This window comes from Salmo trutta, chromosome 7, assembly GCF_901001165.1.
Source record: "Salmo trutta chromosome 7, fSalTru1.1, whole genome shotgun sequence".
Classification (NCBI taxonomy): Eukaryota; Metazoa; Chordata; class Actinopteri; order Salmoniformes; family Salmonidae; genus Salmo; species Salmo trutta.
Genome location: NC_042963.1, coordinates 408,244 through 435,910, shown reverse-complemented (window position 1 = coordinate 435,910; position 27,667 = coordinate 408,244). Strand labels below are relative to the sequence as shown.

The 27,667-nt window shown below is 44.2% G+C and overlaps 1 pseudogene; it reads right to left on the bottom strand.

Moving 5' to 3' along the window:
* Positions 1-4,978: 4,978 nt before the first annotated feature.
* Positions 4,979-19,488, bottom strand: LOC115197759 (RNA-binding protein 28-like; annotated as a pseudogene).
* Between the last annotated feature and the right edge of the window lie 8,179 nt (positions 19,489-27,667).

The window sequence follows — 27,667 nt, the reverse complement described above, 5'->3', positions numbered from 1 at the left end:
CATTATGGACAAACAGTTCTATTTTTGTTTCATCAGACCAGAGGACATTTCTCCAAAATGTACGATCTTTGTCCCCATGTGCAGTTGGAAACCTTAGTCTGGCTTTATGGCGGTTTTGGAGCAGTGGCTTCTTCCTTGCTGAGCGGCCTTTCAGGATATGTCGATATAGGACTCGTTTAACTGTGGATATAGATACTTTGTACCCGTTTCCTCCAGCATCTTCACAAGGTCCTTTGCTGTTGTTCTGGGATTGATTTGCACTTTTCGCATCAAAGTATGTTCATCTCTAGGAGACAGAACGCGTCTCGTTCCTGAGCGGTATGATGGCTGCGTGGTCCCATGGTGTTTATACTTGCGTACTATTGTTTGTACAGATGAACGTGGTACCTTCAGCCGTTTGGAAATTGCTCCCAAGGATGAACCAGACTTGTGGAGGTCTACAATCTTTTTTCTGAGGTCTTGGCTGATTTCTTTCTATTGTCCCATGATGTCAAGCAAAGAGGCACTGACTTTGAAGGTAGGCCTTGAAATACATCCACACCTCCAATTGACTCAAATGATGTCAATTAGCCTATCAGAAGCTTCTAAAGCCATGACATAATTTTCTGGAATTTTCCAAGCTGTTTAAAGGCACAGTCAACTTAGTGTATGTAAACTTCTGACCAACTGGAATTGTGATAGGTTATTTCACTTAATTCACTCTGTCTGTAAACAACTGTTGGAAAAATGACTTGTGTCATGTATAACCGATGTGAAATGGCTAGCTAGTTAGCGGGGTGCACACTAATAGCGTTTAAATCGGTGACGTCACTCGCTCTGAGACCTTGAGGTAGTTGTTTCCCTTGCTCTGCAAGGCCCGCTGCTTTTGTGGCACAATGGGTAACGATGCTTCAAGGGTGGCTGTTGTCGATGTGTGCAGAGGGTCCCTGGTTCGAGCCCAGGTAGGGGCGAGGAGAGGGACAGAAGCAAAGTAGATGTCCTAACCGACTTGCCAAAACTATAGTTTGTTAACAAGAAATTTGTGGAGTGGTTGAAAAACGAGTTTTAATGACTCCAACCTAGGTGCATGTAAACTTCCGACTTCAACTGTACTAGATAAAGAATGCACAAGTATTGTTTCTCACACAAGTTTTTTGTTGCCTACACAAAATTAAATTTTTTACATGTTTGGTTGTAGGCCCACCACTTTTAACAACAATTCTGAGTATTCTGTAGGTTTTCACACTTCCCGTGAACCTTCAAGTCGGCCAGTAGGGTGAGGCTGGAGAAGGGAAAGCAAATTGTGAACATGAGCAATTGATTCTGGAATGTCTCGAGCTCAGATGTAGACATAGATCAGGGATGGCAACTCCTGTTCTCTGGTTCCTGATTGGTATCACACTTTCCCCCAGCCCTATAACTAATCACACCTGATTAAACTAATTGCATTCTTAACTGAAGACCATGATACATTGATTATTGGAGTCAGGTGTGTTAGCTGGGGCTGGGGGAAAAAGTGACAGCAATCAGGCTCCCCAATGATTTGTTTAATCATTGGACAAGGAGGTTATTAGACAGATTGGACACATTCAATCATTCAATATAATGTCATGTTACAGTCTCATACACGCAAGACGTGTATATTTTGGGCTAGGTCTAATTTGTTATTCGATAGCTAAAACGTTATTCTTGGCCAGCTAGGGGAAACAATGATGGAACAGACATGGTCAAAAGTACTTTGATAAAGTCTGTGCTTAACGATCTGATTCTGCGCCAATACTCGATAATGGTTGGGCTAGAAACACAGGCTTGCCAAGCATTGATGTCGATTAATTCCTGTCATGACAGAAAAATAGTCATATAAAATAGTCTATATATTTTCTAGAGTTTAGACATCAAGTAATGAAGCCCAGTTCAGAAATAACAGTTGACATGAAAAGTTAAAACTAGCCAGTTGTATAATGTTTGTTGTACAACAGCTGACTAAAAACGGGCATTTAGATCTAGAACACAAGACATGCCGTTGAATGTTTCCACGGTAACTGGGCCTCTTTACAATTCAATGATGAAACAAAGTTGCCACTTGTTTTAACCAACGAGTGTCTTGAAATACATGCACCAGAAACGGGGTACACTTTTTGACTTGGCCTAAATATCAGCAAGCCAGGCTATCAAAATAACTAGCTACCTCTCTGCTTGGCTAGCTAGCTGCTTAGCTGAACACAGAATTTTAGCACACTGTTGTTCGAATGTCCAAATGGGTCTGTCATGTCGCAAGACTGGCTAAAGATATGACATGTTGAATCTTGAATACTCCAGGCAACGACATGAGACGTTCTAAATCAAGTATTCAAGATACGTAACTTTCAAAATACAGAAATCATCCCTGTATGATGCATTTTGCATCATATGATCCTGCGTTTTGCTTCACACGGGATAATTTTTGTATTTTGAAAGTTACATACACTACATGACCAAAAGTACGTGGACAACTGCTCGTCTAACATCTCATTCCACAATCATGGGAATTAATATTGAGTTGCTCCCCCCTTTGCTGCTATAACAGCCCCCACTCTTCTGGGAAGGCTTTCCACTAGATGTTGGAACATTGCTGCGAGGACTTGCTTCCATTCAAGTTGGGCACTGATGTTGGGCGAAGTACGCTTGGCTCGCAGTCGGTGTTCCAATTCATTCCCGAGGTGTTCAATGGGTTGAGGTCAGGGCTCTGTGCAGGCCAGTCAAGTCCTTCCACACCGATCTCTACAAACAATTTCTGTATGGACCTCGCTTTGTGCACAGGGGCATTGTCATGCTGAAACAGGAAAGGGCCTTCCCCAAACTGTTGCCACAAAGTTGGAAGCACAGAATTTGTCTAGAACATCATTGTATGCCGTAATGTTAAATTCAATTGAACTAATGGACCTAGACCGAACCATGACATTTTACAAACTGACTTGTTGTAAAGGTGGCATCCTATGACAGTGCCACATTGAAAGTCGCTGAGCTCTTCAGTAAGGCCATTCTAATGCCAGTGTTTGCATGGCTGTGTTCTTGATTTTATACACCTGTCAGCAAAGGTGTGGCTGAAATAGTCAAATCCACAAATGTTTAAGGGATGTCCACATACTTTTGTATATATAGTGCATCTTAAACTTGATTGCTGATAAGCAAAACATTTTGGGTCTATGTCAACAATGGCCTAATGAAACAAATAGCAGTTTCAGGTATTGTTTTCCTTTAAGTTAATGAATACAGAGAAAGGACATAAAAAAGGGAATTACCTTCCATTTACAGGTGCTTAGCGTGGGTCGGAATTTCCCCTTGACTAGGCCAGTGCGTGGGTGAGAAGAACAGGGTCAGTCAGCAAACATTACCAAATATGCCATCAACAGTGTGGGTGTGACAGTGTTTCTACAATCCAACATTTCCCAAACTAGAAACTGGTCTGAGGTTGAACATTACCTTGATCAAAGATGACCCTTTATTGAACACACCAATACCTTTACACAGAGTACATCAACATGCCCAGAAATGGGTGGGTGGGAGAGGTACATGGGGTGAAGATGTACATGTATAGCAAACATTACACATGAACATTGTGTGGGTGTTTCCAAAATGTATCGATACATTAACATTTTCTTATATCACAGATGACCACTTAACATATGAAATATAGAGAAACTAAAACTGTCTCCGTCTTTGCAAGTTCTTTAATAAAAATGTCAGTCATTTACATTTCTCAAATCTCTGATTTTCTTTACATTATTATTCACCAATAGTTAACATGAACATCAAGCAAAGTACAGTAAAACATCAGCATCTGTTCTGAACAGAGTTAACGTCAGAGTTAATTCAGGAAGTGACTGCTCGGACACCCCACCTTTTACCACTGTGATGGCACACCACAAGTTGTGTATAACATGAGGACACAGACATACACGGACAGTAATATGCTGGACTCTATTCTACACAGTTCATGGGTGAATTTTACACCAACATTTCAACCATCATATATCTTTGTTCAAAATGTAAATGATGTCGAAACCAACATAAGGAAAGGTTTCTTTGGTTATGCCAAAAAATGGCATCTCACACACTTAAAACCTCTTGACGCTTATGGGACGAACATCCAGCGAAAAACTCCTATCGACATTAGCATAACGAAATTTAATATATATTTTTTTCAAATATAGGACTGTCTCATATCGTTTTATAGATACACCTCTCCTGAATCGACCCACGTTGTCCGATTTCAAAAAGGCTTTACAGGAAAAGCAAAACAATAGATTATGTTAGAGGAGTATATCGTAAAAGTAGCCACATAGCCATTTTCCGACCAACCACATGCATCACAAATAACCAAAAAACAGCTAAATGCAGCACTAACCTTTTACAAACTTCATCAGATGACACACCTAAGACATCATGTTACACAATGCATGCATGATTTTGTTCGATAAAGTTCATATTTATATATAAAAACAGCATTTTACATCGGCACGTAACGTTGACTAACTATTTTCCCTCAAATGCATCCGGGGAAACAGTGCTACAATTTACTCAATTACTATTCGAAAACATTTTTAAAATGTAATATTGTCATTCTAAGATTTATAGATGAATATCTCTTGAAAGCCCCTGTAATACCAGATTTAAAAATAACATTACGGGGTAATCACACTTTGCGATAAAAGGGGATGCGATACTCAGAAAATTACCTAATAAATACAGCTCTGCGCCATCTTGGAACAATCGCATATCACATCTATTCTTGTATACTATTGTCAATAATCCCTTACCTTTGGTTGTCTTCATCAGAAAGCACTTCCAGGCATCCCAGGTCCACAACAAATGTTCTCGGGGTTTTGACTGCCATATGAGTTCTGTTATACTTACAGACACCATTCAAACAGTTTTAGAAACGTTAGGGTGTTTTCTATCCACAAGTATTAATTATATGCATATCCTAGCTTCTGAGTTTGAGTAGTAGGCCGTTTAAAATGGGCACAAATTCTTTTCAAAATGCGCTGTGGCGCCCCCTATCCTAGGGGAATGCCAAGAGGTTTTAACTGTTGAACCACTTGTTCTTCTTGATGGTTGCAGTCTTGTTGCCGCCCATCAGTTTCCTCTTGTATTGTTCAACCAGATTGTCAAAGCGGTCATCCTCTCGGCTCCTAAACCGCCTCTTGGCCCCTTTAGTCCTCTGGAAAACCAATGAAGACAGTCGAATGTATTACATGATGTTGGGGCCAAGACATGCAGACATGGGTAATGTTTGTGTGTATTTGTGTGCATACCTGTGTAGGTTTCTCCAGTGACGTTGCTCCCTGTCTCTCTCTCCTGCTGGAACCGATCCTGGGCTTCTTAGGCTGAGCAGGCTTTCCCTTATCACGTGCCCTGCAGGACCAAAATTATACCATGTAGTATGGGTTACAATGTGATAGGTACAGTGTGTGTGTGTGTGTGTGTGTGTGTGTGTGTGTGTGTGTGTGTGTGTGTGTATTACCTTATCTTTGGGCCATAGTGAGAGGGCTGAGATAGAACCTTCCTTCGTTTCTTTCCATCCTCCAGTTCTATGTGTTCTAGAACTGAGGTGGTCTGGAAGCCTGAGTACTGCCGGCCCTGCTTCTGGGCCTGTTGCTGAGTCTGAGCCTTGGCCTGTGGCTGGGCGGGAGGTACTAGACGAGAGAGAAAGGAATGGAAGGAAATATCAGCGACAACCAAAAAGCAAAAAGAACACAGAAAATGAGGGAAATGTTAAAAATGACAAACATTTGCAGTTCCACCAGAATTGATGAGCTGTGTGTGTGTTATATTCAGGGTTAGGGCAGAAGTGTAGAGCGTCATACCTCCATCCTTTCTGCCCTGACCGGATGGTGCCGACTGTGTCTGGGTCTTCGCTGACCCCTCCTTTGTTACCATGTTACTATGGGGTTTAGACACACCCTTCTGAGGTCCAAGCCTGCCTCCTGACTGCGGCTGCATCTTCCCTCTTCCCATAGGGCCACGCCCCTTAAAACGCTCCTGGAACCATGGAGACTGGAAAATGTGTTACTCTTAATCTTAACCATCATCACACACCAACATAAACGGCAGAGAAGACAAACCTTGACTTGTTGTTGTCGCATTTCTTTCATCTTCAGCTTCCTCCCATCTTCAAGAGAGAACTCAACAATGGGTCTCTGTAGACAGACAATGTAAATCACTCAAGGAAAAAAAAAAACCTGTGAATAGTCTTCTCAATAACACATTCTCATCATTTAGCAAGACCGTCATTATTGATCAGATGCTGTAGGTTGCCAAACCAAATGTGTGTACGTGCAATTTGACATTCTCTTTATATTCCTCAGGGACAATAACTATTGATGACTAGGATGTTTGAGTCGAGACGCAATATTGTTCAGAGATAAAATGAATGCAATTACTGACATCAGCTACTGAGAGCCAAAGACAACATCCTGAAACATAACCTGGCATTCATCCTCAAACACAGCTGCATTCTGTCGAGTACAAGGTCAAGGACATGCATACACACACAGATAGATCAACAAAGACACAGCACCACACAAACACACCTTGGTGTTTCCGTAGATATCAGGGTTATTGTTGAGGTGTCGTAGTGTCTTCAGAGCGTGTTCATGATCTTGGAACTGAACAAAGCCGTAACCTAGCGACCGGCCTAACACCTGACCCCGCTCTGGCTTCTTATCATACATCACCCTGCACTTGAGAGAGAAAGACAGCGAGAGAGAGAGAGAGAGAGGGGGCATACAGATAGAGATGGTGAGGAAAAGAAAGGGGGTGAGAAGCAAACGATAAACAAAGAGACAATTGCGGAAAGAGGTTGTAAAGAGACAAATAAAAGGCCATTCAACATGGAAAGGGCAGCTTTATAGGACAAAACAGTGCCTTCAGAAAGTATTCACACCCCTTTACTTTTTCCACATTTTGTTGTTACAAAGTGGGATTAAAATGCATTTAATGTCATTTTTTCCATCAACAATCTACACAAAATTCTAAAATGTCAAAGAGGAAGAAAAATTATAACATTTGTATGAAAAAACCCCAGAAAAACCCAGTAATTAAGTAAGTATTCAACCCACTGAGTCAGTACATGTTAGAATCACCTTTGGCAGCGATTCTTTCTGGGTAAGTCTTTAAGAGCTTTCCACACCTGGATTGTGCAATATTTGCCCATTATTCTTTTCAAAATTCTGTCAAATTGGTTGTTGAGCATTGCTAGATAGCCATAGATTTTTAAGCGGATTTAAGTCAAAACTGTAACTCAGCCACTCAGGAACATTCCCTGTCTTTTTGGTAAACAAGTCCAGTGTAGATTTGGCCTTGTGTTTTAGGTTTTTGTCCTGTTGAAAGGTGAATTAATCTGCCAGTGTCTAGTGGAAAGCAGATTGAACCAGGTGTTCCTCTAGGATTTTGCCTGTGCTTAGCTCCATTCCGTTTCTTTTTTATCCTAAAAAACTCCCCAGTCCTTAACGATTGCAAATCATACCCATAACATGATTCAGCCACCACTATGCTTGAAAATATGGAAAATGGTACTCAGTAATGTGTTGTATTGGATTTGCCCCCAAACATAACACTTTGTATTCAGGACAAAAAGTTTATTGCTATGCAGTATTACTTTAGTGCCTTGTTGTAAACAGGCTGCATGTTTTGGAATATTTTTGTTCTGTACAGTGTTCCTTCTTTTCACTATGTCAATTAGGTTAGCATTGTGGACTAACTACAATGTTGTTGATACATCCTCAGTTTTCTCCTATCACAGCCATTAAACTCTGTTTTAAAGTCACCATTGGCCTCAGTGAAATCCCTGAGCGGTTTTCTTCTTCTCCAGCAACTGAGGTAGGAAGGACTTCACTGCTCGGCTGAGGGAGCTTACAGATCATTTTATATGTGGGATACAGAGATGAGGTATTCATTAAAAATCATGTTAAAACACTTATTGCACACAGTGAGGCCATGCAACTTATTATGTGACTTGTTAAGCACATGTTTACTCCCGAACTTATTTAGGCTTGCCATAACAAAGGGGTTGAATACTTATTGACAAGACTTTTCAGCTTTTAATTTTTAATTAAAACATTTAATTTGTATTTTTAATTAAAACATTTCTAAAAACATAATTACATTGACATTATGGGTGGGTCAATTTAATACATTTTGAACTCAGGCTGTAAAACAAAAAAATGTGGCACCTGAAAGTGACTTTGAAGAAGAGGAGGAAGAAGAAACCATTAGAACAAAAAGTCAAGGGGGTGTGAATACTTTCTGAAGGCACTGTAGTGCTACCTGGTGGTCACTAATAGTTCACCCAGAGCAGGTATTCCAAAACTGGGTTTTATTTTTTGGGGTAAAAATATTATTTCTTTACATGTTTTTTTCTTCACATTTTCAAACAGTCAATATATATTTTCCAACGGGGCTATACATTTGGGTGAGGTTTTTTTCCCCTCGCCTGAGTAGCCTCGTTTCACTGCCAAAAATAAAATTAAACCATCTAGTGTTCAGTGAAATAACAACACAATGTCAAATACAGGTAGGCTAGTCAAATAATTAACATCCAATCACATTAACCGTTACCCTCTCGTGGGAATTCCACTAATGGTCCGTATGTAGCCAAACGTTGCTGCTGCTCATGTTGGTATCTGTACTGATGGCGCAAAAGCCATGAGACATAAGTAGAGTGTTAACATGCGTGCAAGCAGTTGCTTCCGACGCCACTTGGGTACACTGCAGCATCCACCGAGAGGCTCTTGCTGCCAAGGGAATGCCTGACAGCTTGAAAGATGTTTTGGACACTACAGTTAAAATGGTAACTTTGTTAAAGCAAGGCCCCTGAACTCTCATGTATTTTCTGCACTATGCAATGACATGGGCAGTGACCATGTAACGCTTTTACAACATACAGAAGTACACTGGTTATCAAGGGGCAAAGTATTGACACGGTTTTTTTCAATTGAGAGACGAGCTTAAAGTTCTCTTTACTAACCATAATTGTCACTTGTCTGACCACTTGCACTATGACGAGTTTCTCACACGACTGGCCTATCTGGGTGATGTTTTTTCTCTCCTGAATGATCTGAATCTAGGATTACAGGGACTCTCCGCAACTATATTCAATGTGCGGGACAAAATTGAGGCTATAATTAAGAAGTTGATACACTTCCCTGTCTGCATTAACAAGGACAGCACAGGTCTTTCCATCATTGTATGATTTTTGTGTGTGCAAATCAACTCAAGCTTACGGACAATGTCAAATGTAATATAGCGAAGCACCTGAGTGAATTGGGTGCGAAATTACACAGGTACTTTCCTGAAACAGATGACACAAACAACTGGATTCGTTATCCCTTTCATGCCCTGCCTCCAGTCCACTTACCAATATCTGAACAAGAGACAGGGATGCAAACTGGTGAGGGCCCAAAAAGGTGACACTTTTTTGTTGCACTGAACAATTCTAAAAATCCCTGCTAGGGGGAAATGCAAGTTTTAACTAATTAAACAACAAAGAATATGATCTACATGCTCAGTCTGTGGGTGTAAAATAAAAAGTGGTTAATGTGAACCTAACTCACAGCAAAAAATATATAATTGTTGCCTAGACTTTACTGCAAATGACACGCAAGTCTTGAGAAAAAAACAATACACTAATATTGCAGTTAGCCATGACAGCGTTTATAATAGAATGCTTGTGACCACACACACATCTAAATATTGCACTTGGGGGAAAAAACATCTAAAGTAGAAATAGAATGAAACAAACAGGCATTCTATTTTTGCTCTATTATAGAGGCCACTATAGTAGACATCGATCAAGTGCACAAGGCTACATGTGTGCAAAAATAACATTCACCAAGTTAAAAAAGGTAATAATCCCCCCTCACTCACACACGTGGTACTGTCAAGTTCAACAAAAGCAATACCTTTGGGCTACACTGGAGGTTACTACATTGTAGAACAGATGTCAACAGTCAGAAAATGTCCAATGTGCCAGCAGCAGAGCATGAGACCCTTTTGTTGGCATAATTGATCTCTTTCAGGCAGACCTGACATACCCTATTTTTATCCACTGTACTGAAAAAGTGAGAAAGAGGAAAAGTGTGTGGTGTTCCTTTCACCTCTATAGGTTTCTCTGGTTAACTTAGCTAACGGAGAATTCGATCCTGCTAGCAAGAAAACATTACTTAAAATGCTAACAATACTTGTTCCATCACACTTTCTCCCTCACCTCAAACCTTCCAAATGCCAGTTGTTTTTCGGTTACAGCACATGAAGTATGCTTCATCACCTTCTCACCCCCGTCTCCGTGGTCAGGCTTCTCACCTACCTCTTCGTTATCGTTCAGGAGACAAGCTGATGTAAATGGAAAACTGCCTTTCTACTCTCTGCTGTCTTTCCAGAGGATGCGCTGATGCTATAATTGGCAATTTGGTTGTCTCTTCTCTCTTTAGTCACGTGCTGCATTCTGCTGTTACGATTGGCTGAGCCTTGGATACAGCCAGTATTGCTCCAAACGCACATCACTCATTCGCTTACAGCCAGTAGTCTGATCCAAAGCCCCCTATCCCTCCAAAACTTTTCTCATCAGATCTACACGAATCACATAGGTCACCTATTTTGGATTCAAAACAGCGAATTTTGCCAAAAGGTGACTAGTTTGCATCCCTGAAGAGAGCCTTATCGAAATTGCAACAAGCGGTTCTGTGAAAATGTAATTTAAATCAGAAGCCACTGCCAGATTTCTGGATTGGGCTGCACTTGGCAAATCTCGCTGTTTAGACACTGATGCCCTTTTACAACCACGTACCTATGTGAAATTGGATTCTCGGCCCTCACTAGCATGAAAACTAAATACAGGCACAGACTGTATGTGGAAAATGATTTAAGACTGAGACTCTCTCCAATACAACCCAACATTGCAGAGTTATGTGCATCCTTTCAAGCACACCCTTCTCATTAACCTGTGGTGAGTTATTCTCCATTTTGTATTAACAAATAAGGTGTTATATGTAAGATGGTTAAGAGCAAAATTATTGATTATTATGGTCTTATAAGAGCTCTTTGTCACTTCCCACGAGCAGGGTTGTAACAAAAACTCACTCATTCTTATGTTTAATAAATGTATCGTATAGTGTGTGTGTGGCAGGCTTACAATGATGGCAAAAAACAACATTTGAGAGTGAGCTGACCCTGGTGCTAGAGGGGGTACGCAGCTGGAGGTTGAATGTTTGAAAAGGTACAGGACTATAAAAAGTTTGGGAACCACTGACCCAGAGAGATGAGGACCTATTGACAGATTTGACTGGGATGGAAACAGCTATGGAAATGTGCTAGCAGTGTCTTACCTCGGTAATGAGGACCCCCTTGCCAGCTCCTGCAGAGCTCAGACAGAGTTGTCCTAGTTGTTTGCTGTCTACAGACTTGGGCAGGTTGTGGATACACAAGCGGGTCTTGGACACAAACACATTCATGTCCCGAAGCTTGGTCCGCTTCAGGTCCTAAAACTAACACAGAAGGAGAGTGTTAGCCTTCCTCAAAAAAAACACACTGAGGACACAAGCCCCAAGTTACCAACACACTGTGTTGTGATTGTAACACTATGACGCTCTGATTGGTTAAAAAACAGGAAGTACTTACTCTGGTCCTCTTGGTCATGTCTGCTGCTGGAACACCCTCAGCTGCCTTAGTTCCTGCCCGTATCACTGAGAGAAAGGGGTATGAGATGGAGGGTTGGGGAGAGGAGAGGAAAAGGGAGGAGAAAGGAGGTGTAACTTACATCCCTCTCTAGCCAGGTAGAGGTTCCTGGTCCCTGTATGTGTTTTGACCTTCTTGTCCTTCAGTTTGACGGCATCCTCTCTGCTTACCGATGCTACGATGTTCAGCTTTCTACCATCCACACGGATACCCTCGCTCTAAGACAGACAAACATGTTACCCCCAAGCATACATTACAGCAACTCAGAGCTCATCAGAAGAGATGTACCTGTAGAATACATGAGTAATTTATCCTATTCCGTCTCACCTCTGACTCGTCCTCCGCGGCAGCAATGCATTTCTCTGCTGCTTCTTTAGACATGAACTGAGCAAAGGCAATACCTGACCAGACAACAGAGCACAGTCAACAACCATTACCAACCAACACAGTCATGATTCAATGTTAACATGTAGACATCTACTATCTGACTGGCATCACTTCCTGGCATTGTTTAAGTTTGGGCAGGGGACAGAGCTAGAGAGAGAATGATGTTGTGTTGGAGCCAGGACTATACCTTTAGAGTGTTCAGTGTCTGGGTGTAGGCAGATCTTGATGTACTTCAGTTCTCCATACTGCAGTAACACCTCCTCCAAGCCCTCCTCCTTCGTATCAAATGACAGGTTCCTGATAAAGATGGTTTTGCCCTCATTGACATCTGATGGGAGGGGCTTTCTGTTGGCTGCATGATCGACAGAGAGAGCGAGAGCCAGCGAGAGGCAGCACCAGAGAGAGCCAGCGCCAGAGAGAGCCAGAGCCAGAGAGAGCCAGACAGAGCGAGAGCCAGCGAGAGCCAGCGAGAGCCAGAGATAGCCAGAGAGAGCGAGAGTGAGAGAGAGCCAGAGAGAGCGAGAGCCAGAGAGAGCGAGAGCCAGAGAGAGCGAGAGCCAGAGAGAGCGAGAGCCAGAGAGAGCGAGAGCAAGCGAGAGCCAGAGAGAGCCAGCGAGAGCCAGCGAGAGCCAGCGAGAGCCAGCGAGAGCCAGCGAGAGCGAGAGAGAGAGCCAGAGAGAGCGAGAGCCAGAGAGAGCGAGAGCCAGAGAGAGCGAGAGCCAGAGAGCCAGAGAGAGCGAGAGCGAGAGCCAGAGAGAGCGAGAGCGAGAGCCAGAGCCAGAGAGAGCGAGAGCGAGAGCCAGAGCCAGAGAGAGCGAGAGCCAGAGAGAGCCAGAGCCAGAGAGAGCGAGAGAGAGCCAGAGAGAGCCAGAGAGAGCCAGAGAGAGCGAGAGCGAGAGCCAGAGAGAGCGAGAGCCAGAGAGAGCGAGAGCGAGAGCCAGAGAGAGCGAGAGCGAGAGCCAGAGAGAGCGAGAGCGAGAGCCAGAGAGAGCGAGAGCCAGAGAGAGCGAGAGCCAGAGAGAGCGAGAGCCAGAGAGAGCCAGAGAGAGCCAGAGAGAGCCAGAGAGAGCCAGAGAGAGCCAGAGAGAGCCAGAGAGAATGAGAGCCAGAGAGAGCCAGAGAGAATGAGAGCCAGAGAGAATGAGAGCCAGAGAGAGCCAGAGAGAATGAGAGCCAGAGAGAGCCAGAGAGAGCCAGAGAGAGCCAGAGAGAGCCAGAGAGAGCCAGAGAGAGCGAGAGCGAGAGCCAGAGAGAGAGCCAGAGAGAGCGAGAGCGAGAGCCAGAGAGAGAGCCAGAGAGAGCGAGAGCCAGAGAGAGAGCCAGAGAGAGCGAGAGCGAGAGCCAGAGAGAGCGAGAGCGAGAGCCAGAGAGAGCGAGAGCGAGAGCCAGAGAGAGCGAGAGCGAGAGCCAGAGAGAGCGAGAGCGAGAGCCAGAGAGAGCGAGAGCGAGAGCCAGAGAGAGCGAGAGCGAGAGCCAGAGAGAGCGAGAGCCAGAGAGAGCGAGAGCCAGAGAGAGCGAGAGCCAGAGAGAGCGAGAGCCAGAGAGAGCCAGAGAGAGCCAGAGAGAGCCAGAGAGAGCCAGAGAGAGCCAGAGAGAGCCAGAGAGAGCCAGAGAGAGCGAGAGAGAGCCAGAGAGAGCGAGAGAGAGCCAGAGAGAGCGAGAGCCAGAGAGAGCCAGAGAGAGCCAGAGCCAGAGAGAGCCAGAGCCAGAGAGAGCCAGAGCCAGAGAGAGCCAGAGCCAGAGAGAGCCAGAGCCAGAGAGAGCCAGAGAGAGCCAGAGCCAGAGAGAACGAGAGCCAGAGAGAACGAGAGCCAGAGAGAGCGAGAGCCAGAGAGAGCGAGAGCCAGAGCCAGAGAAAGCGAGAGCGAGAGCCAGAGAGAGCCAGAGAGAGCCAGAGAGAGCCAGAGAGAGCCAGAGAGAGCCAGAGCCAGAGAGAGCCAGAGCCAGAGAGAGCCAGAGCCAGAGAGAGCCAGAGCCAGAGCCAGAGAGAGCGAGCGAGAGCCAGAGCCAGAGAGAGCCAGAGCCAGAGAGAGCGAGAGCCAGAGAGAGCGAGAGCCAGAGAGAGCGAGAGCCAGAGAGAGCGAGAGCCAGAGAGAGCGAGAGCCAGAGAGAGCGAGAGCAAGAGCCAGAGAGAGCCAGAGCCAGAGAGAGCAAGAGCCAGGGCGTTGGAGGGGTTCAAACAGAAGGCAGCCTGGAACATACACATTGATATTTCATCAAGAGAAAGACAACTATTTCATACCAGAATCCTCACAGTCATCATCTTCATCGTTGTCTTCATCAGACCCAAGATCACTTTTGTCGTCATCTGCCTCCTGAGACTCTGCATCGTCATTCTCCTCAACACCCTCGTCCTCTGACGGGGTGTCTGGATGCTGAGCTGACTTAGAGCTGACTCTGTAGAAAGAAAAACTATTAAACACAACACTTCAACAATATCCTGGCGGAAATACTCCAGTCCTCAGAACCAAAGACTGGCCAAAGAAGATCAACTTAGACATAAAATGGGTTGTTTGGATCCTGATTGGTTAACTCGCTGTTAACAGTTCAATTTGAATTATCAATGCAGATCTACTGTCCTACAGCCCAGCCAGGCAATTTATAAACTTAATCTCCCCTGGAAAAAAGTTGACACATTATTAACTCATTCTACTAGGCAAGCATTTGGTTTGCAACATTTGGGGTTTGACTAAATCTTGCTGCTTGCTTTTCCGACATGTGCAACAATGTTACAGTTTTTTTTGGGCAATCTCCACCCTACCATAGGAGAGAATAAACATGACTGACAATCTCTGAGCCAGACGAATACATTTATCAGGATCATTTTTACGGATATATCAAAAGAACTGGCAACAGAAACAAACGTAAAACAAATGTCTGTTGTCATTTCAGCTGCTTGATTTGCTCGTGAGTTAGCTTTAGTTGGCTAGCTAGCAAAGAAGAAGAAGCTAGCCTGCATGGCAACCTTTTTTGCTTAGAATGTTTGTAATAAACAAAGCTTGTTTGGCTAGCTACTTCGGAATCTCAGAAGTAACAACTGGCTTTTGCCCGGACTATATCATCTGGTGGAAGGACGGAATTAAACAAATGTACTCATTTTCATTTATGAAAACATGTCATTCATCTTTAAAAATATATGTTGGTAACCATTTTCTAAAACAGGAATGATAGGGAATAACAGCCTCCTATGGGCTGTTTCCCCTGACCCCCCAGGCTGTGTTGGGTCTTCAGACAGCCCTTAGTCGGCAGTTATTCACACGATAATCCCTAGGTTCTCATGCCTTATTGCTTAATTACATCTAGGTCAAGGTCTACATCTTTACAGCTCATCTCAAACTGAGGACATGCAGAAATAGAGATTAAAAAGACAGCAAAAGCTCATACTTGTTCTCTTCTACTTCTTCCTCCTCCTCCTCCTCTTCAGAGTCACTTTCAGGTGCCGGTTTCTCTGCTGTGACCTTTTCCTCTTTCTTAGCTCCTGGCTGAGTAGCGACAAACTTGTCTTTAGCCACAGCCCAATCAACAGCTACCTGCCTTCCTGTAAAGAACAGAGGAGAGAACGACTTGATTGCACAGATGAAGCCACAGTAGACTATTGAGATGTGACCCATCTTTATCAGAGATATTCACAGGGCAGAAAAAGGTCTCACACACACTGTTAAGAATACTATTTTCTCATGATTATTCCCTATTGGAATATGGCCTCTAGGTACCCTCTCTCAGGCCAGAGGTCACCGTAAAGCAGGTCTCAGTAAATGGTATCTTGGCCCCTGAGCCATAACCATAGGTGTCCTTAAATGATTAAGATGTTTCAAATGTATAGTCTATTCAACACCAAGGTCTCCACCTTGATCAAATGTTTTGGCACCGGGCACGGAAGTGTGAAACAACAAACAGATATGGCAGAGTATTTAGACCAGCCCTCCCCGCTGGAGGGTGAGAGATTTGCTGCAAACCTCTTAGAGGAACATATCTGTCTTCACATATGTCTGTCTTTGTTAATTCAACATTTAATTAAAGAAGTTGTTCCCCTTATATTTTTCATCTAGCAGTTCTCCACACCTTGACCAGGTTTTCAATTCCTAACACACACACACGCACACACACACACACACACACACACACACACACACCAGGTTAAGGTGTCTCACCTTTCATTTCCTTTAGGTTTATTGCTTTCAAGGCCTTTCCTGCCTCCAAGACATTCTTAAACTGGACAAACGCAAAGCCCCGCATCTTTCCATCTGATGAAACACACACGGGAAGGTAAACAAAATGAGGAATAGTCAGACAGCAGATAGAAAACATGTTACTGACTCTGTAGTTGTCTTTGCGCAACTAAATCCACAAAGGCTCAACCGTGCTTAGTGTGGTTGGGTGGTGATTCTCTCAAGTTAAAGTCTGTACCTGGTTTAAGGGGGATGTTAGCCTCCAGAACTGTCCCAAACTTGGCAAAGGTCTGTTTCAGATCATCCTCAGAGCACTGTGAAAACACAAGACAAACATTAACAACTAACTGCAGACAAAGCATCCTCGCACAAAGGGGAGGCCAAAGCGAAAGATTGTTTGTCTGTGTGTCTGTTAGTTATGCAAGGGTTGACTCGTAACCCACAATCCCCGCGGTTATATCAGCGGGGTGGGCAGGTTTAAGGCAATGAAATATTGTGTGGTTGAAAGGCGGGTGGGTGGCGGGTGGGTTGAATAAAGAGAAAACAATGCATTAAAAATCCATAAATGTACACAGTGAACAAGACAATAGGAACACCTTCCTAATATTGAGTTTCGCCCCCTTTTGCCCTCAGCCTCAATTCATTGAGACATGAACTCTACAAGGTTTCGAAAGCATTCCACAGGGATGCTGGCCCATGTTGACTCCAATGCTTCCCACAGTTGTGTCAAGTTGGCTGGATGTCCTTGGGTGGTGGACCATTCTTGATACACACGGGAAACTATTGAGTGTGAAAAACTCTGCAGCGTTGCAGTTCTTGACACACTCAAACCAGTGCTGTTGGCACCTACTACCATCTTGCCCATTCACCTTCTGAATGGCACACATACAATAGGTCTCAATTGTCTCAAGGCATAAACATCCTTCTTGAACCTTTCTCTTCCCTTTCATCTACAGTGATTGAAATGGATTTAACAAGTGACATCAATAAGGGACTAAAGCTTTCACCTGGTCAAATCTGTGTCATGGAAAGAGCAGGTGTTCCAAATGGTTTGTACACTTAGTATAATTTTTGTGAAATTCATATCTATGGTTTACATTTAGGTTTTTCTTTCATTATTTTTTAATCTGCTGTTGGTACGTAGCCTAAGCCTAAACTTCATGGCCTAACTGTAGCGTGCACCAAATACACAACAATTGCGAAACGCTTTGGGGAACTTGGGCAGAAAAAGTTAACGATGATCCACTGAGGCAACAAGTTCAGCATTTCATTCAATAAGAGAAAAGCTGCAAAATTGAGAGTTGAAAATAAATAGAAAGGAGGGCCAGAACAGTATACTAATGATTGGGAAAGATTCAATTAAGTGGTAAAAAGAGGATGATTGTGCGATGATTGCGAAGCGCTGTACAAATTCAACCTCTCACAATGCCTATAATAATATTAACTCCCTCAGAATTAAGCATTTCTTGCAGTAAAATTATACACCAAATGTAACATTTTTACTCTGGATCAGGAGTGGAGAAATATGATCTCTTTCTTTCAGAGAGAATAAATGAGCGGTTAGGGACCATCTGTAAAAGGCGTCATCTTCATCAGCATCATAAAATATGCATCCGAGCCGAACTGAAATCTAATCAAAAACATGTTGAGTCGTTTTAACTGCTACTAATTTCCTTAAAACCGGTCACTGATGCCATTTGGAAATTTAGCATAGAAAAACTTGTACAGCTTATTTTTATTGCATTTTCTCCCTGGTCCCTAAACGTATTTGCTGCGGGAGAGAAGCAGAGATGAAAGAGGAAAGAGAAAAACTATCGATTACATCAATTTATGGCATTCTGGTGAGCAGGGGTTTATTTAGTCTTCTAGGGCAACAAGTAATGACAGAAGAGAAGCTGCATGTATCTAATTATAGACAAGTTGACTAAGCCTAAAATGTTGGAAACGATAAGCAAAAACATAAGCCTATCTAAAAAGGCCCGTCAAAAACGAATTCGGCCATCTCTGACTGTGCTGTGCATTTTCTATATTTGCAGGTTATAGTTAGGTGCAGGCAGTGGTGGTTCTAGCTTGTATGGCTCCCTGGGCGAACCCCCCCCCCCCAAAAAAAAAAACACAATTCTGCACTAATTGTAATTTTATTCAGACATTTGGAAAACAAATGTAAAAAATCATAACATTTAAAACTATATAAATATAAAAATATACACAAAAAGACTCAAATATCAAAAAGCAGAAACAAAGACAAACAAATTGTAGTATATAAATACAAATAAATTACACTATTACCCTATTGCTAACAAAAAATACACAAATAAAACAATTGCACAAATTCTATATCACACAAAGAATAACACACTTATAAAAAAGAGAACCTGATTAGATTATTGCACTTCAAAACAAGAAACACAAACTAAATTGCACAACTAATTGCATTAGTACCGTACAAAGTTAGAGATGCAGTATTTGATAGATTCCCCCGCCTCCCCTACCTCTGGCTTCCAGTGGGGAGACCTGAGGTCAACCTACCCCCGCTCCCCCTGCCTCGGGCTTCCAGTGGGGAGACCTGAGGTCAACCTACCCCCGCTCACCCTGCCTCGGGCTTCCAGTGGGGAGACCTGTGGTCAACCTACCCCCGCCCCCCCTGCCTCGGGCTTCCAATGGGGAGACCCGAGGTCAATCAACCCCTGGTACCCCTACCTCGGGCTTCCAGTGGGGAGAACGTGAGGACAACCTACCCCCGCTCCCCTACCTCGGGCTTCCAGTGGGGAGAACGTGAGGACAACCTACCCCCGCGCCCCTACCTCGGGCTTCCAATGGGGAGAACGTGAGATCAACCTACCTCTGCCCCCTCCCCATCTTGTACTTCTGAGTGGGAGATCTTCCCAGACAGTAGCCTGCCTAACTCGCAAACTAGAATCAGGGTGCCCACTCCGACAAAGTTAATTGACCTACAGTCCCACACGGTGACATGATATCATTGACGTGACGAGCAAATGAGCAATAGAAAATCGATCGCGCAAATGTTACCATTTGGAATATATATTTTTTTGTGTGCAGGCGCCCCATGCCGCCCATGTCTAAATCCACCCCTGGGTAGTTTCTTCTTGGCCACCGACACGTTGATCTTCTGTCCATCATAGACTTTCACCTCTCTAACAGCGTGCTGTGCATCCTCCTCCATGGAGTAGGTGACATACCCAAACCCCCGACATTTGTCTTCACCTGTAGGGACCATGTGTAAGAGTTGTCTTTTCACACATATTCTTTAATATTATTACAAAGCACGACATGGTCTGGATGACGTTGAGATCAGCACAATTTTACAAAGATGACAAATGTCATAAAATTGGCTAGCTAACTAGTAGCTGTTTCACCTTTTTCCTTGACAACAAAATAGTGGTTCACAGGTCCAATCTCAGAGAATATCTCCTCCAGGCGGTCGTTACATGCATCTACTGGCAGACTCCGGACGAAAATTGTTAGGGCTGACATTGTTTATTATTTACTAATCTTTAGCTAGTTTCGTCTGACAACTGTTGCTTTTTTTTAGCCAGTCAACCAACGTCAAATGGAGCACACTGGCAAGCTAACTGGCCACTTTCTTTCCGGTACTTTCAAAAGTATTGTCTCCCCAGCGAATTCTAATCTTCACTTCCAAGACAGTGATACAATTATCAAAATAATATAAAAATGGTATGAAAGAATGGTAACCGCTAGTAGCTAAATGGTAAACACACGTTTTCTCAACGACGCAGCCATCTTCTAATTGTAAGGAAGTTGTCATCGGTAATTTTCGATGCCAGTTCTGACAACCGACCGAATCTGACTGAGCACAGCGCCGATCTGCGTCACAAATAAACGTTTTGGATGCTGATTCTCTCCCACAACTTGGAGACAGATCCGGCAAGCAAGGTGTTTTCCCGGGAACTGCTCACACGCACCTGTTAGGCATAGTAACAGAGTTGTGGGAGAGAAGCAGCGAATCAGCATCCCAAACTTTTTTTTGTGATGCAGATTGGCACGGCGGTTAGTAAAATCAAATCACATTTTATTGGTCACATTCAGATGGTTCGCAGATGTTAATGCGAGTGTAGCGAAATGCTTGTACTTCTAGTTCAGACAGTGCAGTAGTATCTAACAATTCCCCAACAACTACAGCTGAAGTCGGAAGTTTACATACACTTAGGTTGGGGTTTTAAATCTCGTTTTTCAACCACTACACAAATTTCATGTTACTATAGTTATGGTAAGTCGGTTAGGACATCTACTTTGTGCATGACACAAGTCATTTTTACAACAATTGTTTAGACAGATTATTTGACTGGATCACAATTCCAGTGGGTCAGAAGTTTACATACACTAAGTTGACTGTGCCTTTAAACAGCTTGGAATATTCCAGAAAATGATGTCATGGCTTTAGAAGCTTCTGATAGGCTAATTGACATCATTTGAGTCAATTGGAGGTGTACCTGTTGATGTATTTCAAGGCCTACCTTCAAAGTCAGTGCCTCTTTGCTTGACATCGTGGGACAATAGAAAGAAATCAGCCAAGACCTCAGAAAAAAGATTGTAGACCTCCACAAGTCTAGTTCATCCTTGGGAGCAATTTCCAAACGCCTGAAGGTACCACGTTCATCTGTATTAACAACAGTACGCAAGTATAAACACCATGGGACCACGCAGCCATCATACCGCTCGGGAAGGAGACGCGTTCTGTTCCCTAGAGATGAACGTACTTTGGTGCGAAAAGTGCAAATCAATCCCAGAACAACAGCAAAGGACCTTGTGAAGATGCTGGAGGAAACAGGTACAAAAGTATCTATATCCACAGTAAAACGAGTCCTATATCGACATAACCTGAAAGGCCGCTCAGCAAGGAAGAAGCCAGTGCTCCAAAAGCACCATAAAAAAGCCAGACTACGGTTTGCAACTGCAAATGGGGACAAAGATCATACTTTTTGGAGAAATGTCCTCTGGTCTGATGAAACAAAAATAGAACTGTTTGGCCATAATGACTGTCATTTGGAGGAAAAAGGGGGAGGCTTGCAAGCGAAGAACACCATCCCAACCGTGAAACACGGGGGTGGCATCATCATGTTGTGGGGGTGCTTTGCTGCAGGAGGGACTGGTGCACTTCACAAAATAAAAGGCTTCATGATGTAGGAAAATTATGTGGATATATTGAAGCAACATCTGAAGACATCAGTCAGGAAGTTAAAGCTTGGTCGCAAATGGGTCTTCCAAATATTCACTGACCCCAAGCATACTTCCAAAGTTGTGGCAAAATGGCTTAAGGACAACAAAGTCAAGGTATTGGAGTGGCCATCACAAAGCCCTGACCTCAATCCTATAGAAAATGTGTGGGCAGAACTGAAGATTCTTGTGCGAGCAAAGAGGCCTACAAACCTCACTCAGTTCCATCAGCTCTGTCAGGAGGAATGGGTCAAAATTCACCCAACTTACTGTGGGAAGCTTGTGGGAGGCTACCCAAAATGTTTGACCCCAAGTTCAACAATTTAAAGGCAATGCTACCAAATACTAATTGAGTGTATGTAAACTTCTGACCCACTGGGAATGTGATGAAAGTAATAAAAGCTGAAATAAATCACTCTACTATTATTCTGACATTTCACATTCTTAAAATGTGGTGATCCTAACTGACCTAAGACGGAGAATTTTTACTAGGATTAATGTCAGGAATTGTGGAAAAACTGAGTTTAAATGTATTTGGCTAAGGTGTATGTGAACTTCCGACTTCAACTGTACCTAATACACACAAATCTGAAGGGGTGAATGAGAATATGTACATATAAGTATATGGATGAGTGATGGCTGAGCACCGTAGGCAAGGTATAAAATAGAGTATATACATGTGATATGAGTAATGTAAGATATGTACACATTTTTAAAGTGGCATTGTTTAAAGTGACTAGTGATCCATTTATTAAAGTGTACAGTGATTGGGTCTCAATGTAGGCATCAGCCTCTGTGTTAGTGATTGCTGTTTAGCAATCTGATGGCCTTGAGATTGAAAAACTGCTTCTGTCTCGATCCCAGCTTTGATGCACCTGTACTGACCTCGCCTTCTGGATGGTAGCGGTGTAAACAGGCAGTGGCTCGGATGGTTGTTGTCCTTGATCTTTTTGGTCTTTCTCTGACATCGGGTTCTGTAGTAGTCATGGAGGGCAGGTAGTTTCCCCCCAGTGATGTGTTGTGCAGACCGCACTACCCTCTGGAGAGCCTTGCGGTTGAGGGTGGTGCAGTTGCCGTACCAGGCTGTGATATTGCCTGACAGGATGCTCTCGATTGTGCATCTGTAAAAGTTTGTGAGGGTTTTGGGTGACAAGCCAAATTTCTTCAGCCTCCTGAGGTTGAAGAGGTGCTGTTGTGCCTTCTTCACCACACTGTCTGTGTGGGTGGACCATTTCAGTTTGTCTGTGACGTGTACGCTGAGGAACTTAACTTTCCACCTTCTCCACTGCTGTCCCTCCAATGTGGATAGGAGGATGCTCCCTCTGCTGTTTCCTGAAGTCCACGATCATCTCCTTTGTTTTGTTAACGTTGAGTGAGACGTTGTTTTCCTGACACCACACTCCGAGTGCCCTCACCTCTGTCGTCTGCAAACTTGATGATTGAGTTGGAGGCATGCATGGCTACGCAGTCGTCGGTGAACAGGGAGTACAGGAGGGGGCTAAGCACGCACCATTGTGGAGCCCCAGTGTTGAGGGTCAGCGAAGTGGAGATTTTGTTTCCTACCTTGACCACCTGGGGGCGGCCAATCAGAAAGTCAAGGACCCAATTGCACAGGGCGGGGTTGAGACCCAGGGCCTCCAGCTTGATGATGAGCTTGGATGGTACTATGGTGTTGAATGCTGAGCTGTAGTCAATGAACAGCATTCTTACATACTGTATGTATTCCTCTTGTCCAGATGGAATAGGGCAGTGTGCAGTGTGATGGCGTTTGCGTCTGTGGACCTGTTGGGGCGGTATGCAAACTGAAGTGGGTCTAGGGTGGCCAGTAAGGGGGAGGTGATATGATCCTTGACTAATCACTCAAAACACTTCATGGTGACAGAAGTGAGTGCTACTGGGCGGTAGTCATTTAGTATAGTTATGTGCCTTCTTGGGTACAGGAACAATGGTAGCCATCTTGAAGCATGTGGGGACAACAGGCTGGGATAGGGAGCGATTGAATTAATCCGTAAACACACCAGCCAGCTAGATGCTCTGAGGACGTGGCTACGGCTGCCATCTGGGCCAGCAGCCTTGCGAGGGTTAACACATTTAAATGTTGTACTCACTTCGGCCACGGAGAGAGGGGGGGGGGTGCAGTCCTTGTTAGCAGGCCGCGACGGTGGCACTGTATTATCCTCAAAGCTGGCAATGAAGGTGTTTAGTTTGTCTGGAAGCGCGACTTCGGTGTCCGTGACGTGGCTGGTTTTCTTTTTGTAGTCCGTGATCTCCTGTAGACCCTGCCACATACGTCTCGTATCTGAGACGTTGAATTGCAACTCCACCTTGTCCCTGTACCAGCATTTCGCTTGTTTGATTGCCTTGCCAAGGGAGCAATGTTTATATTCAGCCATATTCCCAACATCTCCAATGCACTTCTTTATAAACTCACTTGCCGAGTCAGCGTGATGTTATTCTCTGAGGTTAACCGGGACATATTCCAGTCTGCGTGATCAAAACAATCTTGAAGCGTGGCTTCCAATTGGTCAGATCAGTGTTGAATGGTTCTCGTCACTGGTACATCCTGTTTTAGTTTCTGCCTATAAGACGGTAGAAGCAAGATGGCATTGTGGTTGGATTTGCCGAAGGGAGGGCTTTGTATGCATCGTGGAAGTTAGAGTAGCAGTGGTTGAGTGTATTGCCCCTGCGTGTGGTGCAATTAATATGCTGATGAAATTTAGGTAGCCTTGTTCTCAAATTTGCTTTGTAAAAATCCCCAGCTACAATAAATGCAGCCTCAGGACATATAGTTTCCAGTTTACATAGACTCCAGTGAAGTTCCTTGGGGGCCGTCTTGGTGTCTGCTTGAGGGGGAATGTACACAGCTGTGACTATAACTGACGAGAATTCTTTGTAGGTAAAATGACCGGCATTTGATTGTAAGGAATTCTAGGTCGGGTGAGCGGAAGGACTTGAGTTCCTGTATGTTGTTATGATTACACCATGAGTCGTTAATCATCAAGCATACACCCCCGCCCTTCCTCTTCCCAGAGGTGTGTTTATCTCTGTCGGCGCGATGCATGGAGAAGCCCGGTGGCTGATTCAGTTTAAGTAATAATGCCCTTGAAGCCAGTGTTTGGAGGATATATATGTATTTTGGAGTGGACTGTGATTGTTTTTGTCATTTAAAAAAAAACAAAAAAAAACATACTTCTTCAATCACAGTCCACTCCAAAATACATCCTCCAAACACTGGCTTTGAGGGCATTATCACTTTTATACAACGAGTTACCAATATATTCAAATAATGTTTGACATTTTCATTAACAGTAGAGAAGAATGGATTAACTTGTTCAATGCTAGTTAAGGATACTGGAGTGAGTGGTCGTGCTGCACCTCGCTCCGCGGGTAATATTACATTTCATCACATTACATTACATTGGAACGATTTGATTGGAACGATTTGATTAGTGTATTGTTAGCTAGCTACATAGTTGTATCTGCTGTCTTTGTATCAAGGATAAAGGTGTAGCTCTGAGGAACTAACGAGGTTAGCTAGCCAGCTGTATTCGTTCGTTCGCGAAGTTTTCAAAACGGCGTCAACACCATAACACCACTGTTAGCTAGCCAACTTTACCAATTAGCAGTACCGTAGAAACTATATACATTACAACAGAACGATTAGACTAGTGTAATGTTAGCTAGCTACATAGTTGTCTTTGTATCAAGATAAAGGCGTAGTACAGAGTAACTATCGAGGTTAGCTAGCCAGCTACATTTTCTAACATAGTCTACAACGTGCCCACTGCTAGCTAGCTAACCCTACCAGCTAGCTGTATCATTTTTAGTCAATAAAGATTTTTGCAATGTAAGCTTAACTTTCTGAACATTCGAGATGTGTAGGCCACTTGTGTAGCTAGCAGGACTGACTTTGTGTTAGCTAGCCAACGTTTAATTACTTCTGCGTTATGAACTAGACACGGACACGAATGATCCATTGGTAGCTTGTTGTTACCAAGTATTGGTGCTAACCGTGTGTTTATAGGATGCTAGCATGCTAGTTAGCTACGGCGTCATAGGACACGGTGCACTAGGTGGGTTTTCACGGAAGAATACTGTACCAAGTTATCTAGCGGAATAAACTAAGTTTGAGCCTATTCCTGGAAACATTGAACCACTGTAGTTTACATCAATTTTAATGTCTAGTGGTAGCTAGAAAAGTTATATTTTAGCATTTTAGTGTTTCAGTGAATTGTTAGTGAGGGAGGCCCTGCTCTCTCGCTTCCCCAGTTGTTTAGTTAATTTTCATTCCAATCTCCTTTGCATTGCGTAGCCTCTCCTGTAGCCTATCAACTATGTGTCTGTCTATCCCTGTTCTCTCCTCTCTGCACGGGCCATACAAATGCTTCACATCGCGTGGCCGCTGCCACTCTAACCTGGTGGTCCCAGCGCGCACGACCCACGTGGAGTTCCAGGTCTCAGGCAGCCTCTGGAACTGCCGGTCTGCGGCCAACAAGGCAGAGTTCATCTCAGCCTATGCTACCCTCCAGTCCCTCGACTTCTTGGTGCTGACGGAAACATGGATTACCACAGAAAACACTGCTACTCCTACTGCTCTCTCCTTATCTGATCACGTGTTCTCACACACCCGAGAGCATCTGGTCAGCAGGGTGGTGGCACTGGAATCCTCATCTCTCCCAAGTGGACATTCTCTCTCTCTCCCCTGACCCATCTGTCTATCTCCTCATTTGAATTCCATGCTGTCACAATCACTAGCCCATTCAAGCTTAACATCCTTACCATTTATCGCCCTCCAGGTTCCCTTGGAGAGTTCATCAATGAGCTTGACGCCTTGATAAGTTCCTTTCCTGAAGATGGCTCACCCCTCACAGTTCTGGGTGACTTTAACCTCCCTACGTCTACCTTTGACTCATTTCTCTCTGCCTCCTTCTTTCCACTCCTCTCCTCTTTTGACCTCACCCTCTCACCGTCCTCCCCTACTCACAAGGCAGGGAATACACTTGACCTCATCTTCACTAGATGCTGTTCTTCTACTAATCTCACTGCAACTCCCCTCCAAGTCTCCGATCACTACCTTGTATCCTTTTCCCTCTCGCTCTCCTCCAACACCACTAACTCTGGCCCCTACTCAGATGGTATTGCGCCGTCGCAACCGTCGCTCTCTCTCTCCTGCTACTCTCTCCTCTTCCATCCTATCATCTCTTCCCTCTGCTCAAACCTTCTCCAACCAACCTCCTGATTCTGCCTCCTCAACCCTCCTCTCCTCCCTTTCTGCATCCTTCGAGTCTATGTCCCCTATCCTCCCGACCGGCTCGGTCCTCCCCTCCTGCTCCGTGGCTTGACGACTCATTGCGAGCTCACAGAACAGGGCTCCGGGCAGCCGAGCGGAAATGGAGGAAAACTAGCATCCCTGCGGACCTGGCATCTTTTCACTCCCTCCTCTCTACATTTTCCTCCTCTGTTTCTGCTGCTAAAGCCACTTTCTACCACTCTAACTTCCAAGCATCTGCCTCTAACCCTAGGAAGCTCTTTGCCACCTTCTCCTCCCTCCTGAATCCTCCTCCCCCCCTCCTCCTCCTCCCTCTCTGCGGATGACTTCGTCAACCATTTTGAAAAGAAGGTCGCCGACATCCGATCCTCGTTTGTTAAGTCAAACGACACCGCTGGTCCTGCTCACATTGCCCTACCCTATGCTTTGACCTCTTTCTCCCCTCTCTCTCCAGATGAAATATTGCATCTTGTGACGGCCGGCCGCCCAACAACCTGCCCGCTTGACCCTATCCCATCCTCTCTTCTCCAGACCATTTCCGGAGACCTTCTCCCATACCTCACCTCGCTCATCAACTCATCCTTGACCGCTGGCTACGTCCCTTCCGTCTTCAAGAGAGCGAGAGTTGCACCCCTTCTCAAAAAACCTACACTCGATCCCTCCGATGTCAACAACTACAGACCAGTATCCCTTCTTTCTTTTCTCTCCAAAACTCTTGAACGTGCCGTCCTTGGCCAGCTCTCCTGCTATCTCTCTCAGAATTACCTTCTCGATCCAAATCAGTCAGGTTTCAAGGCTGGTCATTCAACTGAGACTGCTCTTCTCTGTGTCACGGAGGCTCTCCGCACTGCTAAAGCTAACTCTCTCTCCTCTGCTCTCATCCTTCTAGACCTATCTGCTGCCTTTGATACTGTGAACAATCAGATCCTCCTCTCCACCCTCTCCGAGTTGG